This window comes from Idiotropiscis lumnitzeri, chromosome 2 (assembly GCF_059441095.1).
Source record: "Idiotropiscis lumnitzeri isolate Australia: NSW breed Sydney's pygmy pipehorse chromosome 2, RoL_Ilum_1.0, whole genome shotgun sequence".
NCBI lineage: Eukaryota > Metazoa > Chordata > Actinopteri > Syngnathiformes > Syngnathidae > Idiotropiscis > Idiotropiscis lumnitzeri.
Window position 1 is genome coordinate 7046978 of NC_142392.1, and position 17273 is coordinate 7064250.

At 40.1% G+C, this 17273-nt stretch overlaps 1 long non-coding RNA gene across 1 annotated transcript in view; it reads left to right on the forward strand.

The window, feature by feature from the left end:
• Positions 1-1003: 1003 nt before the first annotated feature.
• The window catches only part of LOC148341520 (uncharacterized), a 67017-nt gene continuing 50747 nt past the window's right edge, over positions 1004-17273 (forward strand). The window contains exons 1-4 of the long non-coding RNA XR_015842353.1: positions 1004-1271; positions 4689-4782; positions 4969-5086; positions 8160-8313. This is a non-coding gene — a long non-coding RNA (uncharacterized LOC148341520). The remainder of the gene's footprint in view (positions 1272-4688; positions 4783-4968; positions 5087-8159; positions 8314-17273) is intronic.

A 17273-nucleotide genomic window follows, 5' to 3' on the forward strand; every position in this document is an offset into this window, starting at 1 on the left:
TGCTTGTTTTTCCTCTCACCTTCCCCAGCAAACGTCCCCGGAATAAATATTTTGATTTAATACTTATGATAGTTACTTTGGAATACCTTTTAATGTGGGGCACGATTTTCTGATCGGATCATGGGAGGAAAAATTATCTTGTGGTGTGGGTGTGTTTTTTGTAATAGACAGCTGATGTTTTTGATCTTACCTGACTTTGATCACAAAGGCAGTAGGAGATTCTCAAATTTGGCCGTTCTGTCGCCCTAAGATAATAAGAAAGGGAAAAATAACACAACAGGATAATCGGTCAAGGTAATCTCTTGGACATGTCCGACTGTCTGGCATTTGCTTTCTCAGAAGGTGGCACTTCAGCTTCAATTTTAAAGGTTGGCCAGAACTATCAGAAAGGTTGTTACTGCATATCATAAATATTCCTGAGCTGAGAAAGAGTATCGGATACATCCCACACCTCAGGATAATCTTTTTGTGACATCTGAGAATCGTCGTGCCTCTGCCGGCTTCGATTGGAACGGGTTAAAGTGCCAACTTGGCCCCAAATACCTGAATGTGTGTATCACGTTTTGTCTTGTCAATCACCAGCTCAGAACCTTGCGTTTATAATCCAAGGTGATTTGTTCCAACCTGACGCCGGTCCGCTTCAGCAGCTGTGCGTCCTTCATCAATTCCAAAATGAATTTGTGGGGGGCGGTGAGGAAAGCAAGATAAGTGTTGGAAAGGTCAGTGCTTTTTCTGCCCAATTTCTGGCCACTCGTGGCACAAGTGTTTTTAGACCTGCTGCTTTTGACACCTGTAACCAGCGTTTCTGTCTTCCGGCTGCTGGTTTGCACTCGTAATAACAGTAAGACTGTGGAGGCTTAGCGGTGCCTCGTGCTCTGTGTTCTTGGCAAGCAGAGGTAACGAGTGTGCCAGCCCACTCAGCATAGATTCGCGGAGGACCAAACAAGCAAGACTTGCTGTCAATCTCACTGTGGATTATCAGTCGCGGGGATGCAAACCGCCTTCAAGGCACACTTGGAAGTTTATCGTCTGACGTGTCGATTATTGATCCCTCGCGATGTACAGCTATGATTTCTCATCGTCCTGATTGAACTGTTGGCTTACGATCACCGTTGTTTATTCTGATTTTGCTGGTGTATACATCTTGTTGAAAGCGCTGATACTACCAGAGGAGGCAAAAAACTGCTCAGGGGTAGGAGTAAGTTGTGCGTATGTGCCCGTTACCATTAGGTCTCAACTTTCAAGTTTCGAGTTACAGTGGCCTAAATCAAGTAAGTCAAGTCCTCGCTAAATTTTAAGCAAGTCAGCACGGGGTTTACGTCAAGTCATGCAATTTTGCTCGGTTCCATAAAGCATCGATAGATCAGACTTCTGACAAAAAAAAATAGCAAAACATTTTTTCCCATTTATATAGTTATTTGAGGACTTCAAGTTTGTCTACTCCAAAATAAGTGACATAGCGGTATTGCGATAACAGTTGAAATGATGTTTGTCCACATTTAATCTGTCAAAAATCGATCAGCTAACCAAAACCAAACGTGAGGCATGAATAGCGGCCGCATTCGTTTTGATTTTGTTTAATATCGTGGCTCGTCCCTCTCAAGAATCTGATGCGACCCGAGAAGCGCTAACATTTTTACGCCATGCGTTATGCTTCCGACTGCGCATTAGCAAGTTTAGCTAGCTAAGATAGCCTAGCTTCAATTACACTTCCCATTTTCTTAGGCGAGACTTTCTTTTTGAAGCTGGAAAAATTCGGAATCGGCTTCGAACCCTCCTTCGGGGAAAATGTCGTCTTTTCCCGGCGGCGTGAAAGCGGCAATAGTTGTCTGTTAGCAATGTACCTGCATCTACTTTGTTTTAATGCAATCTGGCAGAATAGATCAACTGGAAAAGCCTCACTGTTAAACAAGTCGAAAAGGGGCCTTGTGCCAGAGGTGGACAGACAAAAAAAAAAAAAAAAAAAAAAAAACAGGGCGAGGAGACATCTGATTACTCAGTCAATTCCCTGCTGGTCCACCTGTGTGTGTGTGTGTGTGTGTGGTCAGCCGTTCCTTGTTCGCTTTGCGTTCCAGCCAATCGGCTGCCTGTCCACCTGTGTCTTGTACCCTCATTAGTTGTGAGTCTAATTAGTTCCATTGTTTTTTTTTTTTTTTTTTTTTTTTGTTTTTCTTTCCCCCCCTCATATCTCAAGAGAGCAATGCTGCTTTAACCTTCACTCTGTGAGCACTTTTTACGTTGCCTCTCATTCGTGGTTAATCCCTTAAACCGGAGGATGTTCTTTCGAGCGTTTCATAGTCCTGGGAACATTTGTTAGCAGAGTGTCACGTGTTGGGAGTTAGAAATAATTATTTTTGTGATAAATGATATATTATTTATATTATATTAAAATTATATTATAATATATTATATATAATTATAATATTTCTATAGTATATAATTATATATCGCTTAAAATATATTATAAATAATATTAATTGCCACTCTCGACAATAACAAAATGAGACTTTACTTGCCGCTTTGGGAAAGGAATTAAGAGACGGCTACAAAACGATCAGTTTCTCTGATTTTGCTGTGTGGGCGTACATACGTTTGAGTCGGACGACGGTCGTATTACCAGATGCGTCAGAGACGAAAAAAATGGTCTTTCCAAGATATGGCACATCTGCATCAGCGAGTGTCATTTATGCTCAAGAATTTCTGCTAGCTTGGATTTATTTTTTTTCCCAAAATTGGACAGTTGTTGAAGATTAAACATAAGATTCGTCACTGAACCGCAAGATTTTGCAGAAGCTGAACGCTTTCTAATCTTGCGCTCAAAGTCTTTGAATCAGATAGGAGAACCATTAGCGTTTGTCCAAAATATGGATTGTACGAATTGTGGGACAGAAAATCTTCTTAGTTACGTTCTACATCCCATACAATTCTTTGGTTGTACTTATTTGTTGTAATTTTCCAAAGTAACCCAAAAACGTCTGGATTTTCTACCAGCCTTTTTCACCAGACCGGCATGGAATCCAACCAGCAGATTCCTGGAAATGTCAAATGCAAATTTCAAAAGGCTTGCGTTCTCGTCGAAAGCTCTTAGCGGGAGAGCCCGTCACTTCATCTCCTCTTTTGCGAGGACCTCTTCAGATCTCATTTGTGGAGCTGGTGACATTCCTTGAACCTCCCTCGTCCTCCTCCTCCCTCACCTTCACTTTGACAGTTTACACTGCCGAGCCCCGCAGCCCTCCACGCGCACCCTGACAGCGTTTTAATCAAAACGCAATAAGACGACCCAGTAGGCTGCATCCTATCCATTTATTTTAATGAATATAGTATGTAAGACCGGAGGGGGGGTTGGGGGGGGGTGGGGACTGTTTGATTGTATCAGGATGTGATGTGACAGGAGAATTATATTTTGTCACACATCCAAATGAACATTACTGTATTCTTTGTATGAGTCAACAAATTTGAATGTTGAACTCTCTAGATCAGGGGTGGGCTAAATTTTTGATTGGCGGGCCATAATGGGTTCTAAAATTTGACAGAGGGGCCCGGACCAGGAACAAAAGCATTACAACGAAATATGTCTTGGAAATAACAGAGGATTTAGAAAATAAAACACGAACGAGGTTTATTCATTTCATTTTTTCACAAGTTCGGCGGGCCGGATTAAAACGTTGAACGGGCCGCATGTGGCCCCCGGGCCGCAGTTTGCCCACACCTACTCTCGATCAATCTTTAAAATGTAAACGTCACATCCGTTTCTTATGTGCGCATTGGAAACGGCAGTCTGTCGGTCTGTTCAGCAGTAACTTTAGTTTGTTGCTAGTGACCAAAAAAAAAAAATATAAATCTATATCTCATAGTGCGCACAATTTTCAAAGCAAAACGTCAATATTTCTCAAACTCTTCTGACCGACTGGCTGATGTTCCCTGCCAGCGACCGGTGGCAAGCCGACTCCCGACTGTATGAAATTAAACAGGACCGGCCGTGTAATTGCTTCTGCGGGGACTGCGCCAGCTTCGGTAATACACTTTGTGATTGGGTGTGCGACGCGGCGGTGGCGGCCCTCGCAGTCAAGGCGGCATAAACAACAAAAAGGAAAAGAAGCTATTCTGGTGTTCTCGCCGCGCGCGACAACACCTCGGGGGAGTCACGGGGCCATATGTGGCCTCTGCCGGCTATGACTGCGCAGCCCGTTAACATTTTCGCTCTCAACTATCCACACCTCCCTGTCAGAGGCTGTTGCCGGGATAACACAACAGACATTATGGGATGTGACAGCTGGTGCCGGGTCAATTGTTGCACACCTCCGGTTGAGCATGAGAAGTCTTTCCCCTCTCAGAATTCCCTGTGGCATCTTATCCTGAAAGACACGCACAAAAAAAAAAAAAAAGTCATCTGATCATGCATTTGTTTCATAATTAAAAAAAATAAATAAATAAACTTTCATTGTTTTGCATTGTTAGATGAACAACAAGTCCAACTCATTCCTACAAGTGTACATTTTTTGTCATTGATAATAACATTTTAATTGAATCTATTTTCAATATTAGCAATCATGAAGAAGAAAAAGTAATATGAACAGCTGAAGTTGATTTGAAGCACTTAAAACGTGGCAAGTGTTGCATAGAAGTTTTCATGGGATTAGTTTATTGTTCATTAACACACCTAGTTAAGAGGCTTCTTCTCTTCTCAGGTTGTCCTTCTAAGGCACGGGTGTCAAACTCGAGGCCCGGGGGCCAGATCTGACCCGCGACCTCATTTCATGTGGCCCGTGCAGGGCAAATCATGTGCGTCAATTTCGTGTTTCTAGCGCATTTTATTTGCTTTTAATAGCATTGAGATCTGGAATATTGCCGTTTATTTGTGATCAGTCCTCCCCTTGTAAAATGAATTGAACATTTGTTGAACAAACAATTACTGACTGATTCTGATTTCAAAACTGGCTTTCTTTCAATACATTTATGCGTTCACAGTCATAACGGCCCTCTGAGGGAAACCATAAGTACGACGTGGCCCGTCCACAAATATGAGTTTGACACCTAAGGCAACAGGAAAATACACTGAGATGCTGCAAATGAAAGCCCAACTGAGGTAAGTTGATGTCTATGATGGTTGAAGTCTTGTTCGTTTCATGGCTAAACGGTGTTGTAATCCAAGGCTGTTAAATAGAAGAGGCCCCGGGATCGCGCCGAGGGGTACTCCGCATGTCATTTTTGTCTGCTCAGATGGGAAGTTATGACACAAGATAATTTGTCCAATCATGAACCGGCGCCATTTGCAGATGATGAAAAATATTTTGTCACATTTTATGGGTAGTTAAATAATATCCCGTGTAGAGATTCTTAGATGTCTTGGTTCGTATGTTTTTGTATTAGATAACAAAATCCTTGAATTATTTCTGTTTATCATCTTATGTGATTCATCCCCACATGCGTCTGAGCGGGCCCTAAATGCCATTTTTTTGTCGCGTTGTGCTTGATGAACTCATTGTTATTCATCCACCCGCCACTGCTCTGATGACTCACCCCAAACCCATTTGGATCACCATCGAGGGCTTCCTGTGCTCCTGGAAAGCTCTGTTTTCTTACAACGTTCACATTTTTCATTTCCATATTTGACACGTAATTATGATTGTCGGCATAATAATTAATGAAGCAACATGGCGCTCTGATCACCCTTTCATACGTAAGTGACACCTGCAGGCACGATAACATCCAAAAGTAATGCAATTATGAGACAAAATGACATATTTCAAGCAGGATCAAATTAAACGCCGCTCCGATGACGTGTTGGATTACGACGGCGATTTAAATGGAGGTAAAATTAACAGTACAGTCATGAGGCCTTATTTAACACTTCTTTTTTGACAGCGGCATTTGAATCCCGTTCCCCTGAGCTGCTTTATCTTTTTTTTTTTTATTATTATTATTTATTTTTTTTTTTTTATTCTTTCCGCTCAAACTGCTGAGTCGGGCTTCCATCAGCCGTCGTCATTGTGCGTTTTCGCTGACTGATCCGCGTCCCAGCGGGAATTCGAACCTGTCAAGACACGAGTCAGGCGAACGGCGCTCCTTGTTAAATTGTTTTTTGTCTTCGCCGTGCACCCTGGATAATTGACATGTTGCAAATTAGCTGCGTCCCCGGCTATCATCTGTCAGCCCACCACCTCGTAACTTTGCTGTCTTCTCTATGGAATGCACCTACTATTTAGTCCAGGCGTGGGCAAACTACGGCCCGGGGGCCAGATGCGGCCCGTTAAACGTTTGCATCCGGCCCGCCGAGCTTGAAAAAAATTAAATGAATAAACCTTTTAAGGTTTTATTTTCAAAATACTGTGTTTTATCAAAGACATATATATTTTATTTTATTTTATTATTTTTGATGGCAGTTCAAAAGCCTTTAGCAAGCTGAACACAAAGCAGGGCGAGTTGAAGGTTATCCTTTGTGGCACTTGTATAAATATGGAAAAATAAATAAATGCTGAATTATATTTTAAAAGTTCCTGAGCTGCCTTGGGCAGTTGAGAATCCCCGAATTTAATCATTTGTTACCATTCCCTAAAAATAATCCTCACTGAACTGGATTCTTTTATGGCACACTGCCGATGGGATAAGAAGCCAAATGTCGTCCGATTTCTGCCTGATTTATCGTTGCTGTGACACTCTGTAAACAAGTTGAGGTGGATCATCACTTCATAAAAGCGCAACTTGTGTCGATATAGCGAGTGTGGGAGTGTTATCAGAAGAAAGCAACGTGACAAGAGCGGAGGCGCTTTAGCTGCAGATTGATGAGTCGGGCCGTTTTGATGGATGGAGCTTCAGCGCTCGGGTATCAGCCTTTCTGTCAGCGTCGGAGCGGCTGCGCATCAGCGCGCACAAACACGTCTATACATGCAGCGTTATCATTTCATTCGCGCGACACCAGTCATGTTCACCGATGAGATAAAATGGGACCGAGCCCCCCCCCCAAAAAAAAAGTGGGTATGATTGTATCGCCGCACATCATTTCAAGATGATAGTCACCAAACAATTCATATTTATGATGCAATATACCAGTCGAATGCTAATATTGAAAATGTCACAAAAGGCATAAATTCTTTATCTTCTGTGAGGAACTAACAAATCAAAAAAAAAAGGCTCGTTTTAAAATTTATTTATTTTTTTTTAATAAAAGTAAATCCAAATACTAAAAAAGTGTTTTCTGGAAGGAAAATCCATTAATTTGTCCTTAAGTGACATGCGTTTTGTCGTAAAATGGCACTTGACCACTAGAGGGAGCCCATCGCGCAAATCACTGATCAAGAATACACTTTCCGAGGGGGAAAAAAAAAAAAAATCTATAAATGTGATTGAACTTCGTCTGGCCTCTCGTTCGCCATCCCCTGATGCCTGGCCTGCTTTTTTTTTTCTCCCCCCCTTCATGTTTTTGAAATCAAGTGTGGCATATTTATTATCCACTCATACATTATTTCCTTGGCAAGCACGGTGACTCGTGGCTTGTGCGCCTGCCTCCCGGTGACCAGTCCAACTCAAAGACTTGGTCTCATCTGCTGTCATCTAAAACGAAATAAAACCAACCGAAACTAAAATAAGCATGTCGATGCTTTCAGATCGTATTTTACCTTCAAATTAATTAACAATGTGACATTTTCATTAACATTTCATTATCGAATGGACACGTTCATCAGAAATTCCTGTTGAAATTAATTGCCTTGCTTTGTAATTATTTTTTCGAAGCCGTGATCTTATTGGTTTGCCGATAAATAAAAGTTTAATAAAAGGCTGATGAGACTTAATTAATTTACTTTTTAATTAGTTATAATTCAGATATAATTAAAACAAGATGTAAGTTATTATTTGTTATTGCTTTAATTAATCTTAACTCATTGATTCACATCATATTTAAATTTGAATAAATAGCATTTACCGTCATGAAATAGTGACATGAAATGCCAAATTTAAATTCCATTAAAAAAAAAAAAAGATTCCTTATAATGCTTTAAATTGCCTGAATACATTTTTAATGAATCCAACCACATTTGACGTCACTCCATATTTAATTTTAGCCCCAAAACAGCCATACTTTCGATATTAACTAAAAATAGAAAACCGTTATCAGAATGTCATAAAATACCTTAGTTTTTTTTTTTCTCTTATCTATTCAGGAAATGCTCCTAATAAAGCTGAAACCTGCCAACATAAAAGAAGAAAGCGGGCAAAAGGCACAAAAACCGATGCGCCGCTACCTCGCAATAAAAGTTTCCAAGTGGAAACTCGCTCTCATCAAACTAATGACGCACAAGATGGAAACAGATGGAGGTAAGCTCCTGAGAAGAAAAAAAAAAAATGGCGGGTTGAATGCCAACATGGGCAAAGGTTCATGGAAACAAATGCGTAATGGAGTCTGCTGCCAGCCTGTCTTTTGCTTACGATGACCAACGAGTGGGAAAAAAATAGTGCTTACCCCGAGCATGTTGTCTGACAGGGACAGAGAACAATAAATCCATAAACGGGAGTTCAGAAGATAGCGGTGAACCTCTTTCAAATATTTAGGCAAGCGGCAAGAAAGAAGGGGCGTGCACCAACTTAATTGGCAAAACAATTTAATTGGATGATATTAGCTTTTTTTTTTTTTTTTTAATTTTATTTATTTTTTAATTTATTTTTAAAACCACTTCACAAAATAATGCAAATATGCCATCAAACATTGCCCCCAAATATTGTATAAAAATAAATAAATAAATAAATTCTCATATTTTTTCTCTCTCTTTTTATACAGTTGACAGCCCAGATAAAATGAATGATTTTTTTTTTTTTATACCCATCATTGGCAATGAATGAGTTAAACAAAAGAATTAGGACAAAGTACTGAAAAACAGTTAAATGTACGATTATTGTTGTTGGCATCAAAGAAACCCCCCCCCAAAAAAATTTAATTAATCGGGTATCAAAATTTAATCCAGCCAAATATGGTAATCATCATAAAAATATATATATATATATATATATATATATATATCGGACATGCCCCACTAAAAATAAGACTGAACTTTGTCGCAAAATATGCTTCTTGCGCATTGACGTCATGTAATAGACAAAAATATTGAAGACTCCAAATTGTACATGAACAGAAATGCAAATATTTTGTCTAGTATATATGCCCCGCAATGAGTCCATAAAATGGATCAATTTTTACCTCTTAAAATTCTCTCCTCATATTGCCTTATCCATAAATCTTGAAACCCTCTCCTGTTGACTGTGAACTTTTTTTTTATTGATTTTTTTGGTGTGGATTTTAATGAGCGAACATGAATTGTACCTATGCTGCCATTACAGTCGCAAATGCCGGCGAAAACTGCAGCAGATGTTCCCCTCTCACGGTAATTGGAGCAGGCAGGGAAGGAGGAAGTGAGTCAGCGGAGCGAGTCAAACGCATCGCACATAGATCTAGGAGCTGCGGATGAATGGGAATGAACATTAAAGCCGGCCGAGATCTCCCGATGGGGAATTTTTGTTGGTCATGCACCACAGAAAGTTAAAATATTATATGGCATATATTGGTGGAGGTGAGGCGTTTCTTCTCATCCAAATATTTTCTCAATGTTTTTTTTTTTTTTTTCTCCCCCCTTCTCTCAGCCTTAAAATAATTTTGCTCAATCAAAAACAAGCACTGTATATTTTTTTTAATTAATTAAAAAAATAAAATAAAAAAAACACACCTGCTTAAAAAAAATGATGAAATATTCCAAATAAAATCCAACAGGTCAAAAGCACTGTAGGGGCAAAAATGCTGACATCTGGAAGTTAACCTCCAAATAAGGCAGTCAAGCAAACAGGAGCAGGGAACAGCAGGTATTTGCACTCGGAAAGCCCAAACATGACATGAACGGGCTTGACTGCTTGTGACAATTAACAACGCTCGCCCTAGTTCTCCTCGTTTAAGCAGCCGCTACTGGCGTTGACCCCCGTTTGAACTCTCTGCTATTATTAAGAAGGCCTTATCTCTGTCTCGTCGTGTCTCATCCACTTACTCAATCCTCTCCCACCGCCGCACTGTTCAAGTGCAATGGGGGGTGGGGGGGGGGGGGTGATTTATTCTTTCGAATTAAAAATGATGTGAGCTTCAAGTGGCACGTCCATTTATCCAAAAGGATGTACTCGAGAGGTGCTCCTTGAATAGAAGATGCCCTCCAACGTAACACTTCTACTTGGGCTCAAGTCAACTGCAAGGATTTTTTTTTTTTTGCATTGTATTTTGTACATAGATTCGGCACAATATGTTTAGGCCACGCCCCCAAAATGTAGATTGACCAATCAAAGTGCGCATTTAAGTATTCAGATTTTTTTTTTAATTTTATTTTATTTCTTATTTTTTATTATATATATATATTTATATATATATATATTTGTCTTTTTTTTTGGGTAATTTTTCTAACCTCAATCGTCACTATACCCTCACTTGAATAGCGTTTTTGTTACCTTCACACTGTTACCTCATTGACATTGACGAGCCCGCAATGGCCACGGGTCAAACCGCCAACCCCGGGTTGGGAAACGGCTACTGCGTAAATAAATGAAAAGCTGATAAATGAAAAGTCTGCGTGGTCGTTTGCGTAATCATCAAAGGCAATCTCGCGCGAATAATTAGCATGATGTCATTTAGCTCATTTTTTAAATTTTTTTTTTAATAATGATGGCGTTAGCGCTAGTTCCAAATACATTGCAAAGATGTTCGTTCCTGTTCCCGTGAGATGGTGATGCCAGGTTTTGGCGACAGCCTGCAGCGAGGCTGACGGGGAGGCGCTGTATGTACATGGATTGGATGCTTCCTGGTTGTCAGGATCTGAGCAGGCCGGGAAGAAAGCTTTTCATTCTTGCGCGTTACCATGGGATACATAGCGGGTCACGGAGACTCTCACGACGACTCCGCTCTGTGGTGCCTGCGCATGCACGCGCACACTCAGTTTGGTGGGGGACCATAAAATGATATTGCGCCAAGTCTGTTGGAGGTGATTTAAGCATCTGTGTCGGGAAAAATGCTCACTTTGGTCCATGTCTGATATTCAGCAGCATGGAATGGATCATCACGGTTGGTGATGGGGTATTATCGGTGATTTATGCCGTTTTGGTGATCGCGCTGATATCCGTCTGGTAGATGAAGGTGATATCAAGGTGTGTTTGTGCGGAAAAAGATTACAAACTTGGGCTCTTTTGTTTTTCACAGCTTGTGAAACAAGGTGCTTATGACGCTAATCCACTTTGTCTCTTTTTTCAATGGAATGGGGGCTTTCGGCTAATCCAGCTATTGATTCTATCGGTACTTTAACACAGTCACGATCATCAAGCGGATTAGCGACATACTGTAATTGTCGTTAACTCATTCAATCCATAAGACGTGTGTGTGTGTGTGTGTGTATATATATATATTGTGTGTGTATATATATATATATATATATATATATATATATATATATATTTACACACGTTTTCAAAATTGCAGTCCCCGTCTCCCGAAGACGTATTTATACGTCTTAGCCTTTTTTTTTTTTTTTTCGTGTCATAGCTCCATATCTGTGGGCCTTGCAAAAAATTAGTGAAAATCCAGAAAAAAACGCTTTGATTGAGGTTTTTTTCCTCTCGTGAAAGCGGCTGGGATTAAATGAGTTGATAACAATGTAGTAAATGTGTAATAGATATGTATCCAAAATAAATGCATGCAGAATGAGTGAACAGAAAGGGTCCAAGGCAAGATCCCTGGGGGTTCCCGATAATAGGCGAACTCAATAACACGTGAAAGGAAAAAATTAAATATTTTGGCATGTCTATCAGTGATAAATAGAATGTAAAAACTGAGACATTAAGGATGTGACTACTTCAGGGCGGCATTTATCTTTAGCCGGGCTCGCCACATGCAGTATATGTAGGCGTATTTTGATGCCTGGATTTTCATAACACCTCCGCCGAGAGGGTTATACACAAGTATTTTGAATCTCCTCTCCGAGCCTGTATTAGTTTTACTTCCCACTGAGGCCGCAGTGTGTGCAGCGTGTCATTAGCCATTCAGTGAGATATACAATGCGAGTCATTTCCTAGTATCCATCTTTGGGCTGTGTGGAATGAGCTGTATCCCGCCGCACGCTGCATTCGGGGGGCCACCCGGTATTTATCACAGCTGTCCGCGAGGTGAGTGTAGTGAATCTATTATGGTGTGTTTTGTCCCCTTCTGCAAGCCTGCTGAGTTTTGTCACCCATGTCAGTGAAGGTAAGCCGCAAGTGATTGAAATAGGCCAGCAGTTTCAGCACTGCATGTGGCGTTGGTGCCGAGATGCGGTCACACTCAAGTGGGTCGGCAGAAGTGTTGTTTATACCCTTTCCTTATGATTGACAGCACAACCGAGGCAATGGAGAACAGTGCTGGGGGGAAAATTGGACAAATTGTTCTTGAAATGATCACATCTTTTAAGCATTCTGACCGCTGACTGAATCGTCATGTGCGTAGGTGTTTGAATGAATCAGAAATCAGCCGGTCATACGCAAGCGAGGTCGGATATGTAGAATTACAAGCGGAAATCTTAACAATGCATGAAACTTGGTTGTTACATGTCTTTTAAAAAAATTTTTTTAAATAGCTAAAATAATCCAATAAAATGAAGCCACTTGTCTGTGGTGCTCGGAGGGTTAACAACCTAAGCTAACCATGATCTGGACCATTTCTTTTTTTTTTTTTTTTTTTTTTTTTTTTTTTTTTTTTTATAATGGCGGACAACATTACCGGGTTATTGAATTTTTTTTTTTTTTTTAATTTGCGAGTTTTAGTTATTCTCTGTGGTGCTGGGTATATTAGCCACTTAGGCTAACTAGGCTAGTAGCAATGAGAGAGGGGGAGAGAGAGAGAGAGAGAGGGGGAGAGAGAGAGGGGAAGAGAGAGAGAGAGAGAGAGGATTCAGACATCTCTGTTGTATATATTTCTATTTTAAAATTAACTTTTGGGTTATAAGGATGCGTGAGCCAATTCTGGCTCAGTTTTCTACGCATCCATCAGCTAGACTCAAAATCAATAATTCATCATTTCTTTTTTTTAATCATTATAAAGCCGTTGTGGAAGTGAGAAATGTGTCAAAACAAAGAAAAAACGGGGGATGATTTAAAGGCAAGCAAAATGGTTACGTATGTGCACAGATTACAGTGCTTTGATAAACAAAATAGTCTCTGATTATGATATTTAATCCCAATTGCTTTATTGGTTTCCTTAAAATGTGCCCTTGTTTACTGTTCCCTTGGCATATTTAGTGGTTCGTTTATTACCGCCTCATTTGCATGCATATTCATGAGCGCAAACGAGGGGCCGGCGCTTCAAAACGATCCCCCTTTCCGTCCGCTTATTATCGAACCAATGCGCCGTTTAAGCAATCCAAGTCAGGTGGTTTAAAGTGCGCCCGGATATACTGTAGGACCATTTCATTTTAATTAAGCGAACAAAACTTAAATTGGCCGCAAAAGGGCTGCCATTAGCGTTCCAAAATTGCTTCGAGGTGTGTGCCGCTTGCAAATACAAACTTTAGCCAATCCCGTCGTCGTTTCGCCTTGGATTTTAAATTGCCAGTTGAGCACACAACCGTTTTAAATGGCACGCTCAAGAAGTACCGACAGAATTTTTTTTTTAAATCCTGACCTCCTTTTCGCTTATCAAATTGCTCATCAGCACAGAAAATGACATCCTGACGAGAGCAGAAAGGGCTTTTCACATTTGAGTACACATAAACATACAAACATACGCTCAGATTTTTTTTTTTTTTTTTTTTCATACACAGTTGGTATAATAAGTGAATAAAACATTTAATGTTATTTTATGACTGGAAAAGAAATATTTGATATTTAAATATTCACTGGCCTGCACCTGCGACTCACAACTAATTATAAGATCTGACTCCTGAAATGTTACCATGGAAACAAACCAACAAAGTACTATTTGCTATTTCATGCAAAATCAAAACCGGATCCTTTTCAACGCGTGTTAAAAACATGAACGATGAGATTTTATTATTTATTTATTAATTTTTTGTAATTTTTTTTTGCAGTCTATCGTGAGCAGGAAACAACCGAAGCTGTTTTTTGGTGTGCAAAAAGCTGTAATTTACCGACCGCAACACTTAAATTCCATTTTTTGCTTATTTGACTCATCTCCTTTAAAAAAGCGTGCGAAACATGAAATACATTTCAGGGTTATTTTCAATGCTTGCGTTGAGGCTCGGGGGACTTGTGTGGGCACGACGGTGTGTATCTTTTTCCACGTCTGGAAAACCTTTAACACGAGCAGAGTCAGCACAAAAAAAAAAAAAAAAGCCGCATTTTTCTGCTACACATGTTTTTAAATAATAAACTGGCGGTGTGTTTGTACCGGAGGGGGCATGTCAAGAATGTTATTCAGCTGCCGCTCGTCTTTAGAGAAAAGAGGCCTAAGGCGCTCATTAATGGGAGCGCACGGGAAATTAAACTACAAATGTAATCAGTGTGTTGTCGTATATGTACAGTATGTTTGGACAGAAGTAATCAAATCAACTTGAATTCAAATGAAACTTTGTTGTTTATTTTTTCCAATGCCCTATTTGGATGGCATGTCAATCACGCGGCGCCATTTCCATAACTCCGAAATTATAGTCTTATATTTCCCAATTTGCGTGAGAATTTTGTTCGAAAACATATTGCGCTAAGTTGTCAAAAATCGACGTGATGACGGCATGGAACGACTTATTTCTATATTTCGTCCGGCACTCCAAGGGCTGCACTCAGTCTGCTTTGGAAGTACTTGCGCCCGCTCACCCTTATTATTGAGGATTCCTCGGCATGGTTTTACATGTTGTTGTTGTTGTCAGTGCTTTTTCGGTTGAGCGGGGGAAACGTTACATTTGTCGGAAAGCGTTTGGGGCGTCTTGAAAGCATAGGCGCGGAGGAAATATTTCATTCTATTAAATTCACTACCAGACGAGTAAAAGGAAATCTTTGACGTCTTTAGCCGTCAATGGCAGTAAATGAGTGAATTTACTCTTCGTAAAGAGTGCTATTTTTTTATATATATATATATATATATATATATATATATATATTTATTATATCTATTATTTATTTATCTATTTGATTTCATCCTGGTTACCATGGTAACGACTGTCAATCAACTTTGAATTCAAGCTAAAATCAGCCAGCCCATCTTAAACTTAAAAATGATCTCGCGGACTCATTCGCGGGTCTATTTATCGTTTTATTTGGCTTTTGCAAAGACATTGGTGATACATAATGTTTGCAAATACTTTGCCGAGGTCGCCTTGCCTCACCTGCCCAACTCCACATGCGAAACGAAATGCAGATGGCCCAAACCGAGCTATGCGCTAAATTGATTTTTAAACGCTCATTTATGAACGATCACGTTTATATGCACAAACAATATGTATTTCTATGAAAATCATTCCTGCCTGCGGGGAGATTGGCCAAATGTTTTAAACATGTCAGGGTGTGTGGATTTATGTCAAGAGGCAAATGAGCTTCCTAAAATATTTTTTTAGCACGCGCGCGCGTGTGTGTGTGTGTGTGTGCGTGTGTGTTAAATAGGCCTCAACTCACACCTCTAAGAAATACTAAATGATCATCTTCCAAATGGGTCACCACGGAGACTGGCTTGATCATGTTAAGCAAATTAGGATGAAACCTGAGGCAAAAGCAATATTCGGGCGGGATTATTATGGTCGTCACGGCTGGGTGCGGGTCGCGTGAAGGAAAAGACTCTAAGCGAGGAATGGCAACTGTCGGTCGGCCCGAAAAAAAAAAAAAAAAAAAAAAATTGACTTTCCTAAGGTGTCTTAGCAGCGGGTGATTCCGTCATGCGTGACAAATGGAATCGGTAAAAAGAAAGCCATTTGCGAGCATTCTAATTTACTCTTTGCTCGATGCCACGCTGAGACGAGGAGAGTGCAAAAATACGGACGTCTCATCTTCCTATCAGCCGTTGTCCGTTGGGATTTCGATTTACGCAGCGGTTAGCCTCGCTAGCTTTGGATCGTCTAATCACCGCTCGGATCAAAAGATTTAAACGCATGGTACGGCGGGTAAATCGGTGAAAAATGTCTTCATCTGAGAAGGTTTTTGATGCAACGCTCATTGCCAAACTACGAGTGTGTAAATATTTTTTCCGTTTTTAGCACCAATGGAGTTTTTTTTTTTCCCCAACCTCGAGATAAGTTTCATGTCGTTGTGCACTCGCTTTTGTTGCCTGCCGTTTGGAGATTTATGGGAAAACGGTACTAAAAGTATTTAACACTGGACTGTGATTTTGAGGTGGGAAATAACACATTTGGGAGTTAAATTAGGCGATCCAATCGTATCACAGCAGTATTTTTAATTATGCGTGGATAGCGTGGCTGCAGCCAATATTCAAGTGTTAAATTAACTCACCATCTGTTGGCTTGTTTTTTTTTTTTTTTTTTTTTTTTTTTTTTTTGAGGGCCTTTTCTTATAAGATTGCATTTCCCACTTGGTTCGAAATACTTTTAGCACCAAAGCATTCCTCGTCGTAATGACAATTCCCTTTTCGGTGGATTACTTTTCATAGATAATACATTTCTCTATCTCATCAGCCGTCCCCCCCCCCCCCCAAAAAAATAAATAAATTAAAAAAAAAAAAATAAAAAAAGACAATTCCATTCTGCCACCCATTCTCGGAATGTCGTAAATGATTCTCCGGAAGCCCCGAATTGCACTTTTGCCTTTCCATTTAACATCATTTTCTCGGGTCTCTGTTCCCTTTTGCCTCTTTGCCCTTTGAGCTTGGCATTTTGAAAACCCCATTTGTTAACTCATTAATATTAATTCCCTCCAAATCATTGACTCCCATTCTTCTTCGGGTGGTCTTCTATCTCACGCGCTGACCGTCGCGATGGCGCACAATTGGTATTTGCACTTGATCGTATTCCGATTCTGCGCATGTTATCGCTCGTTTTGTTAAATGATATGTTCCTTTCCCTTTTTTTTTTTTTTTTTTTTTTTTTTTTAATCAGCGCTTGCCCTCATTCGGGTCGGTCTGAGCTTAACACAATCCGGTCGGAATCGTGAAAGTTTTACTGCAAAGGGAGGACTTGAAGGAAGGATGGGAGAACAATGGGCACTACAACAGTCATCATTAAATTAACATAAAACAATAAACACAATCACGTCATTTTTTTATTTCCCCCCCCGCGACGTTTATGAACGTACGAAAAAAAATACAAAATAAAACAATAATGGCGGCTTGC